This window comes from Haliotis cracherodii, unplaced genomic scaffold, assembly GCF_022045235.1.
Source record: "Haliotis cracherodii isolate W230 unplaced genomic scaffold, xgHalCrac1.p SCAF_3, whole genome shotgun sequence".
Classification (NCBI taxonomy): domain Eukaryota; kingdom Metazoa; phylum Mollusca; class Gastropoda; order Lepetellida; family Haliotidae; genus Haliotis; species Haliotis cracherodii.
The window spans coordinates 37229765-37254270 of record NW_027266286.1 but is presented as its reverse complement, the minus strand read 5'-3'; the positions used below and the strand labels follow the sequence as shown (position 1 = coordinate 37254270).

The 24506-nt window shown below is 38.8% G+C and overlaps 2 pseudogenes; both read left to right on the top strand.

Moving 5' to 3' along the window:
• The first annotated feature begins 5843 nt into the window (after positions 1-5843).
• LOC139473678 (uncharacterized) lies at positions 5844-19133 on the top strand (annotated as a pseudogene).
• On the top strand, positions 13641-17757 carry LOC139474746 (uncharacterized; annotated as a pseudogene).
• Positions 19134-24506: the final 5373 nt, after the last annotated feature.

Sequence of the window (24506 nt, the reverse complement as noted above, 5' to 3'; positions counted from 1 at the left end):
CATCAGGCTGACCTCTTGTTTCTTCCCCACGATAAGGTAAGACGCAAAACATATATATATAGGTATATACGCTTTAACTGTAATTGATGTGGCTAGTCGATACAAAGAGGCTGAGCCATTAACCTTGAAAGATTCAACAGAAGTAGCTGATGCACTGAGCCGCATATATAAGCGCAGACCACTAAAATGGCCTAACTTATTTCAAGTAGATCCTGGTCGCTAGTTTATGGGATCAGTAACTAAACTATTAAAAAAGCACGATGTCGCAATCAAGGGTGGTGAAAAAGAGGCCCACAGTAGTCAAGCTATCGTTGAAAGATTTAACCGGACATTAGCGGAACGTTTGTTTGGATATCAGTATGGGATTGAAATGAAATCAGATCGATTAAGATCTACCGAATGGGTGACACGATTATCAGCTGTTGTATCATTACTAAATAATGAAGTAACGAGATTAATCGGGAAGAAACCGTCCGATGTGATTTAAATAAAATCTGTGATTTCTGAATCTTCAACACCGAGGAGAGCCAAAGAAGAAAAATTTCCGGATAGAGTAAGCGTAAGATATTTATACCAACCCGGTGAACTTGAAGGAGGCCAACGTCGGATTCTTTCACATTAATCCGACATACTCAGCAATAGGGTTCCAAGCACATTCATCCTTCATCTTACCTAAAACCTTTTTATTTACTACGCTGTGCAGTGGATTATCTTTTGGGTAATCGCTCGTGTCGTGTTTTTCTGCCATATCTTTATATACATCCTGGGTTGGTATTTCCATCAACAAAGAATCTGTGTCGGTATATAACACCTCGCACCTATCACTGTATTGCTTCTTAAGTTTGTTGTAATAAAAGTCATACATTAAGTGTTTTGACAAGTCAAGAATATTCATACCAATGTACACTGGTCTGTTGAATTTTATATTACTCTTCTGCATATGTAGCGCAGCTGAGTCGTTATCAAATATCTTGCTTCTGTTAAAAGCCGGACTGGCTATAAGTTTCCTGAGTCTTTCTTCCTCATTAGATCTGACTAATTTAACATCAACACACTTCCTTAGATTCTCCATAGTTTTACCAAATACTGAGTTATTCATGAGCTTATATAGGTTCTTTTCAAAATCGCTGGTAGCTATCTTTCTTATATAGGGCCCCATCCAAGGGCTTTGATCAAACGTAAGAACTCTGTGTATTTTCTATAGTTTCATACCTAACGATAGATATAACTTGAGATTTCTGTAATGAACTATATATTTTGTCTTATCCATCAAATTTGGTACAAGTTTTTTTACGTGAGCTAACCTAGTATTACCCATCAAGGAGTGTTGATATTCCGACATCCAATCTTTATTAACCATTAATCTTTCGGGAGCTAGAGGATAACTGTTATGACCTTTGTGTAACTCTGTTGGATATTCCAAGTCAACTTCTACAGTGTTTCCGTTAGCTTTTTTGTCAACCGGTCATTGGACCGGCTGACTAAAAATATACTGGTCCTTATCATTTTCGGACGGTCCCCCATGTTACTGTGTAAAGACATACCTTTCGAGTTTTCTCTTTTTATTTCTGAACTGTAGATTTGCTGCAGGAAGGTGTTTTTCACCAGAATGCATGTTCAAGATCATAAGATTATTTAATTTTCGCTGGCAAAGTCGGTTACGACTTGCCGTATGTATGCAGTTTTGTAGACTGAAGCCGCGTTCCGCTGGTACGCTGCTGACAGGTATCGTCATGGCTACAGCTGCGAAAACAGCAAAATTTGGATAAATATCCCCATAATCAGCCATGATAACTAGACAAATCTTTGAAGTGTGTGTGTACCAAGTCCCATAAAATAACTCTAGTTTTGTAGCTGGCGAAATCACGGTTGGCCCGGTAGCCGTCTATGATATATGTGACGTCATTATTTATTGGACCGATCACAGGACTGGAATGGGTAATCAGCTGATTTAGGGAATCCCTTCCATAGTTATTCAATTCTTCGTGTGAATCTGGGAAGTGAGATGGGTTCAGGACTTTGTCAAGACAAGTAAGGGTAGACAGGCTGTTTTCAGGAAATCTGGCATGTAATGTACTGCACAATTCATCGATGAAGCCTGCACGTGAATTCGGCACTCGGCCGTCCCACTTTGTACCGTAAAATTACCAAGAAATATTGTCTCAGGTTTTCCGTTAAGCACTACTTTGATGAACATAATCATATTTTTTTCCACAGTAACGTTTACTGTTTCATCGATGATTAAACCAACGAACCTACTTTCCTTTATTTCTTCCTTTAGATCCTTAATAGTGCTTTCAACTAAAGCATGTTCCATTTTTTCCACTGAATCAGAATGTGTATATACCACACCACTTAAACTGGTACATCCATTTTTTCCTGCAAATCCAGGAGACTAGAAAACTTATTAGTAGCAATATTTTCTTTTGCTATGAATAATACAGTTCCCATCATCACAGTCAATTTTTCATCCTTTTTTTCCGTTGCCGCATTCATATGAGAAGTGGAAGTTCTTTGATACATCGTGGTAACAGCATGGTGATGTGCCATGCTATCACGATGCTCTTACAATGCTGACCTCTTCATATTAATGCAACCTTTTGTAAATCCGTTTTGTTTACAAGCTGCCTCACATATCTTGCAGTACATCATAATTTTACCACATTTCTCTTCATAACGTAGCCATTTGAATTCCTGCAACCATTCTGAATTAAATTTCTGAATTTTAGTTTGGCTGGCCTTTTGAAAGTTCAGTCACGTGATTGTGATATGCAAATTAGCCAATGGCAATGGTGCAATGCGAAGTCATCACTGCACATGAGTGTGCATGTGGTTCTGAACTCATTCGGAAAATATTGATTAAATCCGTTACTTGATAACTATAGCTTTGTTGTGTCTAGATACCAAAGATTATAAAGATGCAATTTGAATGAAATGAAACGAGTAGAGTCCAGTTTATTTTTAGAAAACTGGGATTTCCTTTCTGTGTGGAAGAGAAACACGAACTGATTTTAGAGTTGAGTGAACAAAGTTTAAACACCTTGTTGCAGACACAGACTCATTTGAAGTTATTTATTTCTAACATAAACATTTACCGGTCTTTGCCATTTTTTACCAGCCAAAAGCTGGCATATACCGGAGAACTGAAACACTGTTGTGTAATCGGTGTTTCGCCGTTCACTTGTGGTATTTCCGCCTCCATTACTAGTAAGTGGGCACGTATGTGACAATACTTAGCCATTATTAAAGTGGTGGTCAGCGGCGCCAAGAACATTTCGTATCTATATGATAAAACTCACAGCTTACTGCGCTTAAAGCGTGTTCGATGAATGAGTCTTTCTCGAGAGATTCACATAAATACAAGATTTTCTGCCGGGATAGGATGAAACGTACTAGCTATAACTGTGTATATTTGTAACAAAGCTGAACCTATTGTTTTAGTCATGGTAGCTCCACATCTAGACTTGTAATGCGCGTATAGTTTTTTCATTTCTTTGTCGGTCATGTTATCAATTTTTTCAGTGGTATTATTTTCCCCCAAGTATTGTGAGCATTTTCCACCGGCTACTAAAGCCACGAGTCCTTCTCCATGTTGATCTGTAACAACAGGTTCTGGCTCATCTTGTAGCAGTTGTTTCGATAAGTTCGTCGCATTCCATAATGTAATACCCTAGCCAATATTTAAGTCTAACATAATGAAATATGGCATATCCAATATACCCCGAAATAATAAACTGTTGCAAAAGAATGAGGATTTCAAACCACATTATTACATAATCACCGCTAGTGTTCAATTTATCGCATTTTGCTATATGTTTGCGATATTGTGCTATATTTTTGTTATATTTTGCTATGTCTTTTCTGTATTTTGCCATATCTTTGCTATATTTTGCTAAGCAGTTGCTATATTTTGCTTTATTTGTGGAAACGTTTGCTAAGCAGCTGGCTTATTGGTTTTGAATACAAATTTACAGTGCTTTGTTTCCGGTAACAGTTTTCGGACTTTATCTCATTCGAGCTTGGTAGAAATAACATCATTTTCTAACACATTTCTCAAATGAATCTGGGTCTTTGCAATGAAACAGGGCTACCCATTTGGTCTGCTTTCTGAGATCTTTCAGAACAGAGCTGTATTTTTGAGTAAGTACCCAAACGCTATGCTCCATGTGCCAACCGGAGAATGCTAAATATGAAAGCATATTTTTCTTTTTGGTTAGTTCTTTACTCGCACTGCAGTTGTCTATTATGGAAAGGGTTGATTCTCCTTTGTATTTTTCGTGACATACTCGTAAACAGTCTTGTAATTGATCACCCGGATCAACTTTGTGCACCCTTGGATCATTCATTACCCATTCTCTCGATACGTATGTTTTATTAACGTTATAGTCGGGCACAGAATAATAGTATGGTCGAAAACATTCTGATAATGACCTTGTAAAATATCAAGAATAAATGCTTTTTTTCCGCAACCCGTTTGCCCACAGATGATAGTGCAGTGTGGTTCTTTAGGTAAAAGATTATTAATAGATCGCTTGCATGAATCTTCCATTCCGTATATTAAGTTGCGCGTCCATAATCACTTACAAATATATGTTTAATTTACCAGCCGTTTCAGCACGCTTCGTTATCTGTATAGTAACACACTCACTGGCATTTTCTATTCTCCGCCCACTACAATCTGTAGTTCAAGCCATAGCACATACTTAGTGGAAAGGAATTCAGCCAATGATACATCCCCGAGAGACCGATCTTTCTGGGCTTCGTTTTATAGAAAGGAGTTTTTTAATCTCATCCCACTGTTGCCTTGATTAGGCAGGCCCTCGATAGTAATTCTACTTTTGTAATCTTTGGATTGTAGAACGGCTCTGTATTTCTTGCAAATGCTTCAGAAGGATCCTCGAACAAAATTAAAATACCCTTCAACGATCTAGCGGGGATGTTTAGATTGATGTTCCACATCGTATCACTTTTGTCCCTGGTGATGTTTCGGTGTCGAAGCATGCGATCGTGCTAAATGGCTAAACTTCTGTTATACTGGTTACGAATTTGTCTTGCTAATTCAGGATCTGTTATCATATCATACTCCAGTGGGATATTGTCAATGGAATAGCCACCATCTTCACATCAGTATTGATTACTGTCATTAAAAGGGAGTTTGTATTCTAACCTATCGCCTAGGGATGCTTGATAAAAGGGCATGTGACTATCTAGTAAGTTGAGCAGAATATAGAATCGGTTACCCAATGCAACAGCAACAGCATTATCTTTTGAGCTGTTAGGACTACCATTCTCAGCGCCTACAGGCTTTCTCATTTTTTCCAATGAGTGCTTGTGTCAATACCTTGGTACTGTAAGGTTTCCCGTTCTTTTGCAGTTCTCCAGAGATCCATGTAACAGAAGTATACATTGCTGTCGTCAATACTCAAGACATCATTCCCGCTAATTTTACTGGTGATTTTCTTTTCAATTGCACGACCATTGTTCTGAACAAGCTCCCTGTTAACGTCATCAGAAGTGAAACTAATTGTAAAATGATACTTCTGGGGCGGTATTCATAAACATTCTTAGAATTTTCTTAAGAATACTCTTAACTCGCTAAGAAAATTCTTAGCTAAGTGTTACACTTAGGAGTGTAATCATAATGACTCTGAGCGTAACTTTTAGCTAAGATTTAAGTGAAACTCTGAGAGTAACTCTTAGGTCAGACATTGGTCGTAACTAGGGGAATCCCTGTGGTATATTTAGAATTCCGGGCACTCTTCAGTTTTAGAGGCATGATTTTGTATCGCGTGACTGTCACGTGATGTCAACACGCAGACGTGCATCTGTTAACACTTCGCACGATGGATTCAGCACAAATGATTGTAGTGAAGCGCAAACCGAATTGGTCATCTGACCAGACCTTGCTCCTGGTCCAACTTGTCGATGAGCGGAAGGCTATCATCAAGGGCAAGTTTGGGTCAGGAGTTACGTCGCGGATGAAGGAGGCATGGGGTGAGGTGGCAGCAAACACCAATGCTGCATTTCCTAATGTGATCAGATCGACAGAGGACTGCGAAAAGAGATGGTATAATATCCAGTCGAAGTCAAGGCAGGAAATATCTGCTTTCAAGAGACAACTCAGTGGCACCGGTAAGTAATTAAAAATGAAGACAACTAAAAACATCTTAAAAACTGTATTTACAATGTTTCTGTTACGCCGTCTGAAAAAGGATCATGTCCGAAAATCCATGATCCGATAAGCAGTTTATAAACAATGTACTCTTCGGGCCTACAGTGTTTCCGTTCTCCGGTAATTACCGGCTTTTTACCGATAAAGATATCAACAAGCCAATAAATATGAACGTTGTCGGCTACCATGTCCGATAAAACATTGTTTGTTTTAAGATATGATCATGTCAACAGTTACTTGCCTCACAAATTTGTCATATAGATTGATAGGCTTTATTCATCAAACACAGAAACGCAAGTGTCTGTCTCGCATTCCAGGGTAACCCCCATCTAATAATAGCATGACTATCCCGCACCAATTGACGTGCTTCTCTCTGATTGGATAATATTGTCTTGATAGATGAAGTTGGTAATCACGTGATCTCTGACGCCTCGTGGCACGAGATTAAACATGTCGAAGGTGAAGCAGACGAATCTTTCCACTTTCTTTGGGGGGGAGACGTCTAATGCTAATCTGAAACGGAAACATGCAGCTGACCCGAGCGAATGTATTGAATCAAACATGCCAACTCCCTCGACCTCGAAATCTTCGGACACAATGCCTAGCGAACCAGACTCGAAAAAGAAAACAAAATCTGTACTGCGAAAGTTTAGTGCGGAGTGGTCGAATGAATTCAAGTGGCTACGTTTTGAGGAGGAGGGCGACAAAATCATACTGTTTTGCCGAATCTGCAAGGCAGCAAATAAATCTAACGGTTTCACTAAAGGTTGTATTATTATCAAGAAATCTGCTTTGAAAGATCATAGAGACAGCTCCTCTCATCATCAGGCCGTTACAACGATGTATCACAAAAATGCAATGGCAGCGCATATGGAGGTGGCAGCAGACAAATCTGACGAGAAATTAACAGCAATGTTAAACACAGTTTTATTCATGTCTCAAGAAAATATTGCTACCTCCAAGTTTCCTAAACTAATCGAACTGCAGCAGCGGAACGGATGTGAACATTTACAGGGAGAAACGTACACTCATTCGGACTCGATAGACGCGATGGAGAATGCACTTGTTGAGGGTACTAAGGAAAATTTAAAATCTAAACTTGAAAAAAGCAAGTTTATTGGACTCATTATCGATGAGACTGTTAATATCACGGTTGAAAAAAAACTTATATTGTTTGTGACAATCGTTAACGACGGAAAGGCAGAAACAGTGTTTTTGGGAATTTTTTCAGTTCATAGTGAAACAGCCGAATGTATCATGGAAAACATTCTAGAAATTTTGCCTCAATGGCACATTCCTTTGGAAAAAGTGGTCGGTCTAGGATCAGATGGTGCGTCTGTTATGACCGGGAAACTCTCAGGAGTTGGGAGGAGGTTGCAGGATCATAATTCATATCTTGTGCACGTCCATTGCATAGCCCATCGTGTCGCACTTGCTTCAGCCGATGCAGCGAAGATTTCAAAGGTTGTAGCGGAATATAGAAGGACATTGAATGATATCTACAAACTGTTTGAATATTCAGCGACGCGATACAACAGATTGGGAGAACCTTCTGAGGTCCTTGAAGATTCTGACTTTTCAAGTTTAAAACAACCGTGCAGTGTTCGTTGGCTTTCCACGGGATGTGCAGTCAAAGCAGTGAAATCTAACTGGCCAGCTCTTGTTCTCGAAATTGAAGAGGAATCTGCCGAGCGAAACAACGCTGTTGCCACGAATATTCACAAGAAAATTTGCACGTACTCCTTTATCCCGACTTACTTACATGATGACTGACGTGCTCCATGTGATGGACAAAATTGTTACTCTTTTTCAGAGAGAGAATATCAACTTGGGCATGATTATGCCAATTGTGAATTCTACGATTGACTCCCTTACCAGTCTAGAAAACACCGCAGGTGAAAATGAACAGCATTTCTTGGATAATCTGAACAACGGGGAATTTCGTGGAATTCAGGTTACATATGGGGACCCGCAATCTATCAGTGCGTTTGTGAAAACCCATTGTGGGTTCATCGAGGAACTCTGTAACTCTCTGAGAAAAAGATTTCCGGATGACTCGCTTGATATCGTTACTTGTCTGGACAAAGTGCTCAACCCAAATCGATTTCCCCAAACGCAAGAGGAACTGACAGCTCACGGAAGGGAATCCCTCGAGAAATTACTGGACAAATTCTGCCTCCTGATTGGTCCAGCTGAAAATGACGTCATCAATCGCATCTGGGCGCTGCAGGACTTCACAGCTTTCAAGATGGCGGTCAACAACATAGGAGGCGACTCGTTCGAACAAAGTTGCAAGACAGTGATTTCTGAACTTTCAGATATTTATCCCGACTTTTCCACTCTGTGCTCGATAGCACTTGCTATCCCAGTTAGCAGCATTGATGCTGAACGTGGATTCAGTTTGCAATCGTCTTTCCCAACAACGGATAAACAACCTGATGCTGTTGAATCTACACGTAGACGTCAACAATACTGTCAAACAAGCTACGAAGATCTTTCGTAGAAAGAAACACAAACTTTGATAAACAAGTCAGTATGTTTTGTGTTGTATTTTATTGATTTTATTAATGACTGACAAAAATCACAAATGTCCGGTATTTTGATACATTGCCGGCTCATCTGTCCGGCAGATAAAAATATGACCGGAAACACTGGCCTAAATTATTTTGTATTATTTAATTTTCTTCATAAAGAATAGCATTTTGATTAGAATTCATGTAAAATTCATATTTAGATAGGTAGCAGCTTAGAAATAATGCACACTGTTCAATCATGTTCAATAAATTACCTTTATGTCTTCATTGATGATTAATGTCTTCATAAAAAAATGAAGGCAAATATGTATTCTTTAGGGGATGTGAACTAAAATATGCCGTCAAAAATGTTACGACATTAAATAATAATAATAATAAAAATAGCTGCGGGCAGCGATGTCGGGCTCTATGATTTCTAGAAGCACTGAGTCATTCAGTTTCAGCCTACTTGAATCCACTTTATAATACAGTGCATAAGAGTATTGTATAATGTAATTAATAATTTGATAATTCACTGATTTATTCTTTGATAGGCATTTAGAAGTTGGAGTACTAAGTAAGGATAAGAATGTATGGATGAACAACTTCTTTATTATGATTAAGAGTGATGTTTCGGTGTAGAGTCTATCACCGTTATCAAGCAAGTGATATACGGAGTGTGGTTGACAAGTATCTATACAAGTAGGAGGCAATGTTGATGCTGCAGAGTAGATATTGTTATACTGGAGTAGAGAAGCCTGTTATGTACACACAAGGGTAGTGATGACAATCGTCGGTGAAGTCAGTGACATAAACAAAGGATGAAGCCAGTAATGTAAACAACGGGATTATGGCTGATTGGGGCCTTTGATGAGTTGATGGTATGCCGGGGGGTATGAAAATCAAAATCAAATATGGCCGCAACTAATAACTATCCCATCAAATGTATCACTGTTTGATGTGTTATGTACGGAGACAAATCTCAGAAAGTTTGGTAGCATTTCATGCGGTGGATTCAGAGTCGTATGCTTTTGAAGACCTGTGTACCCAAAACACACTGTGGAAACCCTGAATCCAAAATGGCTACCAAACCACATGGCTATTGGCCACAGTAAAAGAACAAAAGATATCAAGCACCTAAAGCAGCAGGCACATGTAGAGTATGAAAGTAATCGGAGCAACGGTTTCAGAGCAGCGGGACAAAATACATCTCACGCCAATAGTGAGTGAGTGAGTATGGTTTTACGCCGCTTTTAGCAATATTCCAGCAATATCACCGCGGGGGACACCAGAAATGGGCTTCACACATTGTACCCATGTCAGGAATCGAACCCGGGTTTTCGGTGTGACGAGCGAACGCTTTAACCACAAGACTTCCCGATCGCCCCTCATACCAATAAATCATTTAGTTCCAATCAATTTGAATCCACTTTATAAGTGCACATGAGTATGCTATAGTGTAATTTATTACTTGATATGTCATTAGTCCGTTTTGACAAAATTGGCGGGAGCCAGAGCATTCTTGGGTGCTCTGAACCCATTCCAGTCCTTGTTCATATTCGAATCCTCAAATGGATTCTTTGTACCAATGCCGTCAAATATAGACGCTGCTGCGCAATTGACGTGTACAAGGGTGTCCCAGGGCATAGAGCCCTAATAATAAATCGAACGATTACAATAGGACAATATGATTGCAATAATAATCTAGACGATCCCACTCTTCATACACACACGAAATTTGGTCGAAATCGGACAAGTAGTTTCCGAGTTACAAGTGTTCGAAGGTCTGCTAATCAGAGGTCTGCTGTACGGCAGCTTGTGGCAGGGTGACAGGCCAGGTGGTAGGCCGGGTGGTAGGGGGTCAAATAGTCTGGGAGTGTAGCTCCCTTGTCCATTGAGCTACAGTCAAACGGATTAGTGTTCTGACTCCGCCAGGACCCCGGGTTTCTGTCGCATTGCATAGATAAAGTACTGACACTGTTTCAGACCTCGTCCATGTTCGAATCCCCAATTGGTTTGGTTGTACCGATGCCGTCTAAAGTAAGGAAACGCATGTGAGATATCGCCTCTACGACATTGACATGTCACAGAACGTCCCGGGATGTTCTGAACCCATTTCTTACGCCGTCCATGTTTGAATCTGCATATGGTTTGCATGTACCAACGCCTTCAAAAGTAAGGAAACGCTTGCGAGACATCACCACAACGAAATTGACATGTGCCTGGGTGTCCCATAGTGTTTTAACCAATTTCCTACATCGAACATGTTCGAATCCTCAAATGGTTTGCTTGTACCAACGCCGTCAAAAGACAGACACCGCTTGCAGAACATTGCCGCTACGAAATTGGCGTGTGCCGGAGTGTCAGAGGGCTACTTAAATCATTTCCGACCTCGACCATGTTTGAATCCTTATATGGTTTGCTTGTACCATCGCGTCTAATTTAAGCAGCGCTTGCGGGACATTGCCGCTACGAAATTGATGGCTCTGGGGTATACCCTTTATCTTCTAAACCAATTTCTGACTTCGACCATGTTTAAATCCTAAACTGGTTTGCTTGTACCAACTCTGTCAAATGTAGGCAGCAGTTGCGGACATTGCTGCTATGACATTCGCATGTGCCGGGTGTCAAACGCTGTTCTAAAACTATCTACGACCTCGAATCCTCATGTTCGAATCCACAAAGGGTTTGCTTGTACCAACTCAGTCAAAAGATAGTCACCGTTTGCAGGATGTCACCGCTTCGAAATTGAGCGTGCCAGAGTGAATCAGAGTGTTCTAAATCCATTTCAGACCTAGACCATGTTCGAATCCTCAAATGGTTTGTTTGTACCAACGTCGTAAAACATAGTAACTGCAGGCAGTTTGGACATGGCCGCAAGAAATTGGCCTGTTCTGGGGGTGTCGGGGGGCATGGGGGGCCCAGCCATCAAAAGTAAGCATTTGGCAATTGGGAAATAAATTAGCAAGTCAGGGAGCCTGACCACCCAATCCTGATAATCGCCTATCAAGACAAGCATGGGCTGCCGAAGACCAATGCTAACCCTCATCTTCAAGAGTAGTCTACAGTCAAAGGGAAATAATCCTACCTAGATTTTACGAGGCTTCATTCTTAGTATTTTTGAAATAAATAATCACATATTACCACCAAGCACTGTTACTTTTAGCATGCAACCAAGAACAGAAAATGAAGTACATATGTGAAACTAACTTCATGCAAACTTTCAATAGTTTCTTTAAAGAACCTTACAAGATATGATCTTTAAAGTAAAATTTCGGTGATGGAAATCAAAATCAAATTTGGCCGCAACTATCAAAGATGGCCAATGACAGCTATTAAAATATTGATTTATTGTGTATGGAGACAATTCTCAGAAAGTTTGGAAGCATTTGATTAAGCGGATTCAGAGTTCCATGCTTTTGAAGACATGTACCCCCAAAACACTGGGAAAACCTTGAATTCAATATGGCTGCCAAACCACGTGACCAATGGCCAAAGTCAAAGAACAAAAAATGGCAGGCACCTAAAGCAGCAGACACATGCCAATTTTGAAAGTAATTGGACGAGCGGTTTGGGAGCAATAGGCCAACATAAATGTTAAAAAAAATCTTGTTTTTTGGTTATCTGCCCTTGGTCTTTGGGCCTACGGCCTTGGGATTTTTGTGGTATCTGCTTCAGGACATTGGGAATCTTGGTGCCAATTTTGAAGAGATTCCGAGCTGTAGTTCTTGAGTTATGATTGGAACAAAAAATGCCGGAATAATAATAATAATAATAATAATAATAAAGAATAATAATAATAATAATAATAATAATAATAAATCGAACGATTACGATAGGTCTCTTGCCTTTCAGGCATAGAGCCCTAATAAATCGAACGATTACAATAGGTCTCTTGCCTTTCAGGCATAGAGCCCTAATAATAATAATAATAAATCGAACGATTACAATAGGTCTCTTGCCTTTCAAGCATAGAGCCCTAATAATAATAATAATGATAATGATAATGTTTGCCAATTATGATAACATATTGTATTGACCTTAATTTGTATTTACTGAAAAACTTAACTAACTTGAAGAAACAATATTTTCCACTTGACAGACCTGTTAAAATGTTCTCATTACACCATACCATCTGCATGTAATTTCTTTATGGAAGATACATATATATATACATGTATATAAACAGACAAAGTAACAATCTTTGGAAAGAAAGTGTTTATTTCAGTGTTGATTTCAGTTTACCATAAGCACAAAAAGTAGAGGCATGTAGAAATTATTATATTAATTTTCTTATGAAGCTCAAACATGATATTAGAATAGACCAAAATGGATTAGTTCAAAATTACTTAAAGAAAACAGATGTAGCATTCATACTGAGAATCATTACCAAAAAATTGAACTACTTTGCATGTGATTAGTTATAGCTCTTTGGTACTATGAGCACATTTATGATGACAATAAAACAACCATGTATTGTTCTTGCTACTTGCATGTATTACTTTACTTATGTTTAATTTCGTTGGTATATGTGTGCTATGCTGCGGTTAGCAGCAGTTTGCCCATCACACATTGTTTACACTAAGTCACGTCAAAGGTGCTGCTACGTACATATTTTTGCAGGTCATGCTGGCCTAGCTTGTACCAGCTATAAAATTCCCTTCTCTAAATGCACTCTTAACCTTTACAGTTTATTGCTTGTGCCATCGACAGCCACATCTGTCATAGTCTTAACTATTTGTTTTGACAGGAAGGAAGTTTGACAGGAGCATGCGCAGATACGTGTTTCCTCTCGGAAGCTTACAAGCCTTCCTCCCACGCATGCGCAGTCTGTACATGTCCGCAGCAGTGTTATCATTTGTGAACAATGACAAGCAGTTTTTAATCGAAGCCATCTTGCCTCCCCGGGCTTGTTACTAGAGTTGGAATAAGAGTATTTGTGCTTAACAGTAATAATGCCACCTGTGAGATGAAAAAAGACACCCAAGTCATCTAGGAAGTCAGCCACTCCAGGGCGATCAGGTAACGCAGAATCTCATGTCCATCTTCAGAATGCTGACACAGGAGAAATTCTCCGCGTGGAGAATGTAAACTTCCCAGGGTCTTCCACAGCATTCCAATCTTAGTCAATGTTCATGCTACAGGGAGACCTGCTACATTAAGAAGCAATGTCAGAAGAGATCAACGTCCATACCAGACATTCCCTCGGAACTGGTCACTGCCCCTTATCTGCAGCTATATCAAAGACACACTCAACATCACAGCTCCATCAGGCCTGACCCGACAACAGTACCAGTGGTTTTATACTGACAATCTCCACCTTCTTCACAACCAACCATCAGTGAGTGAAAACTTCACAGATAGTGACATAAACACTCAAGTGCTCCCTCTGGACGTCCCACCTCATTCCAGTGTTAACTTGTCAGACATTATGACTGCGTTTCAGTCACTGAAACAGACAGTGGAAAACCTACAAACGCAAGTTCAACGTCAGCAGAGTCCACAACTGTCACAACCTCAACTACCACAACAACCCCAATATCGGCCACAACCAAATTCCTCAGTGCCTGAACATTTCTTCATGGATGCTCCGTCCAGTACTAGTCACGGTTACGCCTTGTACACTGACAAATTTGCCAAGGACGACCCCTTCGCAGTGGAGCCGGAAGGTAACCTCCCAGCAATACCACAACAAATCATGGATGGTACTACACCTGAGGTGGAAGTGGTCTTGGCTACACTTTGTCGCCAAATATGTGAAGGTAGAGACATTAACTTAGCTCTTCTACTTATGCCAGATGATCTTTCAACTCCGCCCAAAACAATACATGTCGATAACATGGAGTTACTTCTCAAAGGGTTTGACAATGGTGATTCCAGATTGCGGCAGCCATTAACAATTGGCAACTTCATTATTGCATTCGGCCGCTATAAGGACATCATGATAAGTCATTGGCCACAACGCAGGAAAGAAATGGACAAGTATCAGCGCACCATCATTGAAATACATGCACAATACCAAGATTTAACGTACTACCAGTACCACAAGCGTTTCTCGGCAAAGGCAGCAGCATTACTGGAGCAGCAAAACTGGAAAGTCAACTGGGGAAAAGTGGATGCCGAGCTATACAGGACAATACTCACTGGACGACGACTCAATGCCTGTCAACTTTGTCATGACGGAAATTCTACACAGTTCTGCTCACTGGTTTCTACCTCTCAAGCTACCAAAGCACAGCCATCACACAATGATGCCCCAGATCAACGGAGGCAGTCAGACAAAAGAGCAGATTGCCATGGACGAGCAATCATTATCCACCAAGGCATTCCAATTTGTAATAATTATAATGCCGACAAGTGCATCCATGTCAACTGCAAATACAGACATCTGTGTTCATTTTGGTGTAAACCCCACTCTGCCCCGAAGTGCCAAAGTCTAGAAAAAGAAGAAAGTACCAGCAAAAGGAAAGATAAAACATCTTCAAAGAAGAACTGACTAGGAGCAACTCCCTCCCCGGTATCCGTCCAATGCCTAGCTGAATACCTGCTCACCCATCCAGACAACGAGTTCGTGACAAGACTAATAACAGGGCTGACAAACGGATTCTTTATGGGTATTCAAAACCCTCCTGCTCAGTCAAAATTCTGTAAGAATCTACTCTCTGCCAATAAAGATCCAAATGCTACTAATAACTTATTACAAACTGAGCTAAACAAGGGTTACCTCATTGGTCCTTTCACACAGTCCTCTTTTCCCTGTCATTGCATCAATCCCATAGGGATCGTCGAAGGCAAGTACTCTCGGAAACAACGCATGATTGTTGATTTATCAGCGCCACATAATGACCACGACAATCCCAGTTTAACCTCGCACATCGACAAAGAACAGTACTCCCTGGTGTATGTCAAGCTGGATGACGCCATACAAATCATCAAACATCTGGGATGACACGCCTATCTGTGCCAAGCTGATATTGTGGATGCTTTCAAACTGATACCCATACATCACTCTCTCTGGCATCTACATGGTATCCATTGGGACAATTGCTTGTACTACTTTACCGGACTGGTCTTCGGCTGCAGATCCAGCCCTAAAATATTTGACATGTTATCTCAAGCCATCTGTTGGATAGCAACCCATGTGTACCACATTCCTCATATTCTTCATCTCCTGGATGATTTTCTCACAATAGACGCAAATGAGGACGATGGCAATGCAACCATGAGTAAATTGCGACATCTCTTCAATGATCTCAAGATTCCTTTGTCTCCGAGGAAAACAATTGGCCCTACGACATGTTTAGAGTACCTGGATATCATGCTAGACACTGACAAGATGGAAGTGCGACTCCCAGTTGATAAAGTAGCTAGGATCATTGCTATCGTCAATTCAGTCCAAGAGAGAAGAAAGGTCACAAAACGACAACTGTTGAGTGTATTAGGACATTTAAATTTCGCAATGCAGGTAATTCAACCAGGTAGAGCCTTTGTTAGCTACCTGCTCAAGCTTGCGCATTCCGTCCCCCAACTACATCATCAGGTCAATCTTACCCAGGAGTGCAAACTAGACTTCTCGATGTGGTGTTCATTTTTAACAGACTGGAACGGCAAATCATTCTTCTACGTAGACAATCGCAGCACCAGAGATAGAACTCTACACAGACTGCAGCATCCATCGGTTATGGTGCTTATTTTCGGGGTAAATGGTTCGCGCAGCAGTGGCCAACAGACTTGCTCGATATCCTGAATGGTGACCTGTCAATAGCACTACTTGAACTGTATCCAATTGTCATGGCTGCTGCAATTTGGGGAAATCATTGGTCAAGGAAAACCATTAAGTTCCACTGTGATAACACTAGCACTGTAGAGATCATCAATAAGTGTAGATCAAAATCACCTTTCATCATGAGACTTGTCAGGAAGCTTGTAATGACCGCTGCTTGTGGTAATTTCCATTTTGTTGCTGTGCATGTACCAGGTAAAGACAATTGCATAGCTGATTCTTTATCTCGCTTACAGATGGACAGATTCAAGAAGCTAGCTCCCATGGCAGACAGTGCGCCTACCCCATGTCTTCCAATCACAGCAATCACCATTCCACCTGCTCAGATCTCAACAAACTCTGGTCACAAGCACTCTCAACAAAAAAGCAGGCGGTGTATAAATCAGGAATTCATACTTTCCTGACCTTCATGGCCATGTGTAGTGTACGCTGGTCACCTGCTGCTTTGCCTCCAATCACAGAACAAACCCTATTGTGTTTTGTAGCACACTTCTTCTACAAACTATATTTTAAGTGTACAACAATCAGGAGTTATCTCGCAGCTGTGAGATTTGCTTATCTAAGACATGGAATTGAGAATCCATGGTCGGCTGGTAACCCTCTGAGGCTAGAGACCATCATGAAAGCAATTCAACGAATACAGAGTGCCGACAGCAGAGCGTTTACCTGTAACTATTCATGTTTTGCGCAATTTGTGTTTCCAACTGGACAAGCGTTTGTTCAATCATTATACTAACGTGTTATTGCAGGCTGTATTTAGTCTAGCTTTATAAGCCTTTTTGAGATGCGATGAATTCACTTATGCCAAATATGTGTATCAAAAACATTTATCCATGAGTTTGATTACCTTCGACAAGAATTACACCTGCTTCGATCTGTATCTCAAGCAGTCGATGACTGATCAGCTTGGGAAAGGTGTGACAATTACTGTACATGCAGTGCCTTGACCAACTTGTCCCGTCCAGGCAATGAAACACTATGTTAACTTGCGCAACCAGTCTCAGGCACTTGCCTCGGACCCATTGCTTCTCACAGACTGTGGTATACCTCTCCAGCATGACTATTTCATTCATAAACTACATCAGACTCTGGAGGCAGCAGGATATGACCATAAGAAATTCAGTGGACATTCTTTTAGAATCGGAGCGGCCACTTCTGCAGCTGAAGCTCATGTACAAGACCATATGATTAAAGCCTTAGGACGCTGGAAATCAGACTGCTATGCTTGGTATATCAGAGTCGACAAGAGCTCCATAGCTTCAGCTCAGCGCAGTATTGCTCATACTTAGCATGCTCAGTGGCAATCTTATGGTTGATTCTTGCTTTGTCTGACCTTGTCAAACAATCTTCCTATGCAGTGTCACAATGGTGTCATGTTTTAGAGTAAGCCTTGGCGTTAACGTCCACTTCCACTTGTTGTTCAGGTATATACCTTACCATCCTGTACGTAATTACTTGGGGTAATTTCCTTATGGGGTATTCTCAGCCAGCTGTATCATTGTATTTTATTTTTTCCACATCTGGCTCTCAAATTGAGGCCTTACTATCCTCCTCAGCTTGCTTGGATAGTTTCCCCTTAAAGTTCAATAATCCACATCCAACTTGTATGCTACTTGTATCCTCATTTATCGCATCATTTTGTACCGTTATGTGTAGTCACTCGCTGTGCTCTGATGCTCAAAAATATAGCCAGCGTTTGTTCCCAATGCTTGGGCATGATCGATGCTTGATCATGTGCACACTTAGTCTTGTGCCAACGATTTGGCCGTCCAGCTTCGCTTTGTCATGTTAGTATTAGCAAGTGGCCAAATCGTTTCCAATGCTTGGCATGATTGATGCTCAGTCATGGGCACCATTAGTCATACCTGAGAATTCCCCATATGCCAAACTTATAATTTGTATTTTATCATAATAAATGTTTGAAACTATGTTGTGTTTGGTTGTCATTATAAATATATGATTAATTTATGCATTATGCAGTATGAAATAGCTTTTTGTAATACCTGTATAGGCAGTAAACATCATACATATTCCAAAGTAGACACAGTTTATGAATAACATTTGACATGTTCACCATATTATTAAGACAAATTGAGTTATGTCTTTATCTTTATCTATTGCGTCACATTAATTAATTGTATCAAGAAGTACATCAACATTAAAAATTTCGAAATTATAGCAGGAGGGGGACCTGGTCCGAGCAAGCTAAGTGTGGTGTCTGAGGCAGTATATGATGTGCTTGGACACAAAAATGTTAGCATCAGTGGAATTGAAGGGAGCTTCGATTCAACCATATTCCAGGTCATGGATATGTCGAACAGGTTAACATTTTTTACTTTAGTGATAAAAAATTTATGATATTGAATTATTTATGTTATGGTTTATGGCTCAAACAATAATGTGAAACATTTTCTTTTCAGTTGTCAGGAAGCAGCAATCCTTGGCTTTGAATCAAGCTTGTTGCGCCTTGCCACATGGAGTACAAGCCCAACCTCAAGCAACCTGTACTTCAGCCTCAGCTGTCCCCTGCTCAAGAAAAGAAGACCTAGATGACAAACAACTTCTAAGAAAAAAGACATTATTAGAGATTGATGTACTGGAACTGCAGAAAGAAATGCTAACCCTAAAATTAGAGATAATGAGAAAAGATCAGTCTTATAATTGAATAGTTATTTCACATTCTATGTTAAATTAATTCAAGAAATCAGCTGCCTTTACAGGAATTTAAATTATAAATTCACTGAAGTTCACATAATCAAATTTTTTTTAGTAATGTTCTGTAATTTCAGTTTTTTCACAAAAAGTCTATAATTAGAGGTTAAAAAGTAATTTGGATGTTATTTCATAAGAAAACTGTTTCACATTTGGTTCACATATTTCATCAATTTCTTTAAAAAATGTAAGAGCCTATTTCTGGCTTTATTTCTTTGGGCTATGGAACATTTCAACATGAGTATATTCTTATGTGTCTGTGATCTCTTGTGTGCTTTGAAGAGTTCTACACTAAAATTGGATATCATGTTTGGTTGCTTACAAGTTTTAGAATGTTATCATATGGGCTATTTGCCATCATGTACACCCATCCAAACATAACACATCAGGTAGCTGGTGAAGAATGTCTGATTTTGCTTTCATTGAAGTAATAACAGGAAGTTTAAGTAAAATGATTGACAACAACAATCACAACAACAGGATTAACATTTCCTCTTTCATGTAAATATATTGAGTTAAAATAGTTTTCAGTGCTTGTACCAGTTAACCTAAATCAAACCTTTTGCATTATGATATGGGTAAGATGGCTATATATATATCAAAGGTATGTTTGTAATTAGTGATTTTATTGAGTTGCAATTTACTAATATAGCATCTCATACTACTCTGAAATTGAACATAATAATTATAATAATAACTACATACAAAGTGGTGAGATTCACTTGTGCACAGTAGCACATATGTAAAGAATTCACACAATAATCATATGACATGGATTGTTCTCCTACATGTTTTAGCTTTATATTCAGGGAGAATTTTCTGAAGATTTTCTGAAGATAAAGCTGAAACATGTAGGAGAACAATCTGTGTCGTGAGATTATTTGGTGAATTTCTTTACAAATATAAATATGACATGTGTCAAAGCAAATACAATGCAAAGTTTTTGTTTGCCACCCAAAAGCAATTATCATCTTGTACATTTAGTAGGTAATATTTTCTTGTTAAATAATCATCATTCCAATTGTTGTTTTTATTTTAATTAAACCTGACACACAAATGATTTTGGATCTTATTTCGAGGAATGTCCTGTATGATTTTAGTAGAAAGCGGGGGAAAGGGAAATTACTCTAACCATCAAAATTTAAAGGGGATGTTGAGGACCGTGCCCATTTTAGGCTTGGCTAAAGATGTGTGAGTATTCGTCAAAGCTCTCAACTGTGGTAATCTGGTAGGTAAAATACTGTTTTGATCAATGCTATTTCGTGATAATGATTGTTTGGGGCAAATTCATCTATTCCTCAGTGTTCACAAGGGAAACATCATACCTGTTGTAGAGTGACATATAGAGTTGAGGTCGCACATATGGTGTCAGTAGCCTGAGAAACGTGCGATGTTCATGAACTCAGCTATAACATGCCTCCAACTCTAACCTGCAGAAGACAAGGAGACCTTGATGAGATTTGTGTTCTTAAACTGTGAATTGAGATAAACTTTTTAACATGACATGAAACAATACTTTTTTCATGAGAACTTTGTACCAAACACTTTTTTAATCATAATCAAATTTCAGAAAATGGTACATTATTATTAATACCTTGGTACATTATTATTAATACCTTTTATTCTTGTCACACATTTATAAGTCGTAAGTGAGTCTCCTTATAGATACTGCAATAGTTACACCCATTCTGTCTGCTTGTTGTACAATAGATTACAAAAATGACTACTTCTATTTACAAAGATAATTTTTTTCATGTGGCAAAATAGTAACAAGATTAAGAGATATGTTTACCATTTTTTTTTTAAAATGTATGTAACACATTGTTGTGATGGGAGGAATATCAGATATGTTGTCTTCTTTTTTCTATAATTTTGTTTAAAAATATGAAACAGCAGTGACAAAATTGTTTTCCCATAGATCAAGTTTGATTTAAATGTTACAAAAGCAAAATGAAGAATGATTAAGCTTGCATAATTTGGCATTAACAATTTTGACATGTTCATATCAAGTTCATAAGCTGAAAAATAACACATGGCGATAAGGTGGTAGATTGGTAATGAATAATAAGAATGACTCATATATATGTATTATATTAGTTACATAACAAAACTAAATATGTTATGCACACATACTTTGAAAGTGAATGTTGGCGAAGTTCTCTCTGAACAAACGACCATCTCCCATAGCCTGTGGCAAGTGGTTGGGAGGATTGTTATCATCATCATCATCATCATCACCAGCACCACTTGGCAAAAGGATGTTCCTCTGTTTGCATATATATTGTGTAAAATGGCACACACAATTACCACCTTGCAAACCTTCACTGGGTTGAGTCTGACCTCGCTGTGTAGGACATGAAACCTTCTTTTCAGTTGTCCTATACCCCTTTCGACCACACACCTGGTGCGTTTGTGAGCTCTAGAAACACAAATTACATCATTTTTAGATTCAGATTACCATATTCGACATAATAAGCGCCCAGGGCGCTTTCAAAATTAGAATGAGGGGGCTCTTATTAGAATATTATTTTGGTGAAAAACAACAGAGTTGAAAGATCGTAAATTTTGTGGTTTATGCTGACAGCCTGAAATGTTTTTTTCATTCTGTTGTAAATATTTCATTTACAAAATTTCTACATTAGCTTGACTTAAATAAATAGATCTAATTGTAACAATATTTTTAAATATGTTTTCATTATTTTCTAAATATTTCATAAATAATAAATATGTCAAGATCTAGATCTAAACGAGTGTTACTTTTTACGATAATTATTCATACTTTTTACAGATTTTTCCACAATACCAAAATGAGATATTCAATATTTACATTTTCTGTATACTTTGCATGTCAGCATACACTACATTTCATAAGTAACTTCCCCAGTTTTCGCGAAAATTTCTCGCCACTATTGCGGCACTAACGAGGAATTATCGCGCCACCTTTAAGCCATTAACACGAAACTTTCGAGACACTTTCGCGATAACATTTTAGATCACGGCACTATCGCGCCACTTTCGAGACAGAATAGTCACGCTATCTTGTGACATTTGTGCTAAATGTATGGTACAATATATTGTATTACTTTTTTCCTTGACTGATTTTGAGTTACGTTTTCCATGGCATGCTACTCTGCATTATTTAAGATCATAGTGTAAAGCTTCTTTTCCTTTTACCAATACCGATATCTATACTTTATTTAGACTTCAAATGTAAGGTGATCTTGTGGTCATGACTCCAATCACAAATACTCGTACACATTAGCTGAGGTGATTTTCACGGCACCAAATAAGATAGAACAGAATCAAACACTATCATGTGTCGGCCAAAATGACGGTCAGGAAACCTCATAACCAACTAATGTTTTGTGCATGTCTAGTATCCCATAATGTTTCGTGATAAGTTTTATTCTGAATATAATGTGAAATAGTCTGGACAAAATCGTTTGGTTATTAAGATTTCCTATGATAAACGATGTCCTTCACAAATATTACGTCGTTAGGTATTTGTTTTACACAGTGACTTGTTCTTGATGTGTGGACAATTATCAACAATGTAAAAGAGTACGCTTTTTATTGGAAACAAAATAACCAAACCATTTCAATAATTTACTTCTTTTCCATTCCATTCCGACTATATCATAAGCATGTGTTAATGAATCATACTCATGAATCAGGTTAGAGCGTATCCACCACAAACACATGCAAATGCAAGTAAGGTATTTGCAAGTCAAAGACATACATGTACAGTTACCACATTGAAATAACACAACTTTATATGAAGCTTCTGAAATAAACTTAGGGAAGAGCTGGTTTCGTGTTTTAGAGGAAGACACTAGAATATACATGTAAGTATTTACAAAGACTTATCAGGCTGATTATAACTAGATTTGATTGGGAAATTTTAATCATTTAGACATACTTTTCTTAGAATTGATGAGTAGATGTAAATCTTCCATGAACTGCTATTTGAGCGTCTTCGGGATTTAAAACATGGTGCCCCGATTTTGATTTCAGTAGGGGGCACGGGTGGCCCAGTCGTATTAGGCGCTGCGATTCGCTGTGCATAGTTGCGTCCCTTGGGCACGCCAGAAACCTATAATTGTGGGTTCGTAACACGGTTCGCCCCAATTAAGTTTCTAGGTTTGTCAGCACCATACCCGTGCTCGTGGAGTTCGACAAAATGGTAAACGTCTGAGACCTGCATCACTTCGGGCTTTCCTCACACATTAAGCTGTCACGACGTGATATAACTGGAATACTGCTAAATGGGCAATTACCTAAAGCAATTCCCCGAGAGTTGTTGCCTTTGTGATTGTTTTTCCCCATGAGTACCCGGATGATATAGCAGAGATCTAGACTAGTTCGCAACCTTAGCTGCGCCATTCGTAAGCGCAGTTGTCACTTTTATTGACAGTATAAGGGCGTATGGTCACATTTATCAACAAAATGAAATACAGTTTTGGAAATAATAAGGAAATGTAGGTATCTTTGTGGGTAGCATCATTAATGGTGACGGTGTTTTGATAAGTCACTTGCTTGGTAATTGTGTGATTTTCGTTTATACTATTTTGACTTGCAACACAAAGAAAATATTTCACCTGCCCATTGCTTATTTTATGGTGTTTATATTTTTACAGTCAAAATGTGCAAAAGTTTCACTTAGGAAATTTATTAAACGCCTAAATATTCAGTTATTTCACAAATTGATGGAAAAATATGCCCATCTGTATTATTATGATGACGAAATTCCAAACATTTTTATGTTTAATATCATCACCAAGTGACTGAAAATGTAAAGATATTAAAAGTACATTTCTATATTGTTTGGATTCTAATCCCAGCATAATTAATCTATTGTGATGTTTTAAAGCCCTTTTGACCGTCTTAGTCATTTTTAGTCAATCTGTTAAATGAATGAACAGATTTTTCAGTCAATCGCCTGAAATATTTAGACATTCTATAGATTGCCTGAGTGAATCATATTTTACACATTGACTGTAACATATACACGCATACAAAGGAAAAGACTTGTGAAAACAACGTCTATCGCGCATCGAAGAACTTCCCAACCAAGACGTAGAGGAACAAGAATGATTCTGTTCAATGCTACAGCAAATGAATGAAACAAAATGCAAATATCATAATTACAACCTACCACAGTTATATGTATATTTTTAGTCAGCTGCCTTGTTCGAGGAATGCAACCGTAAATATTCACATAAAGGAACAATATTCCACACATCTGCAGCTGTACAAAGAAACTTATTGGATGTCACGTGTCTCTGTAACAATCAAATATTTCAAAATATATTTATCTTTTCGGGAT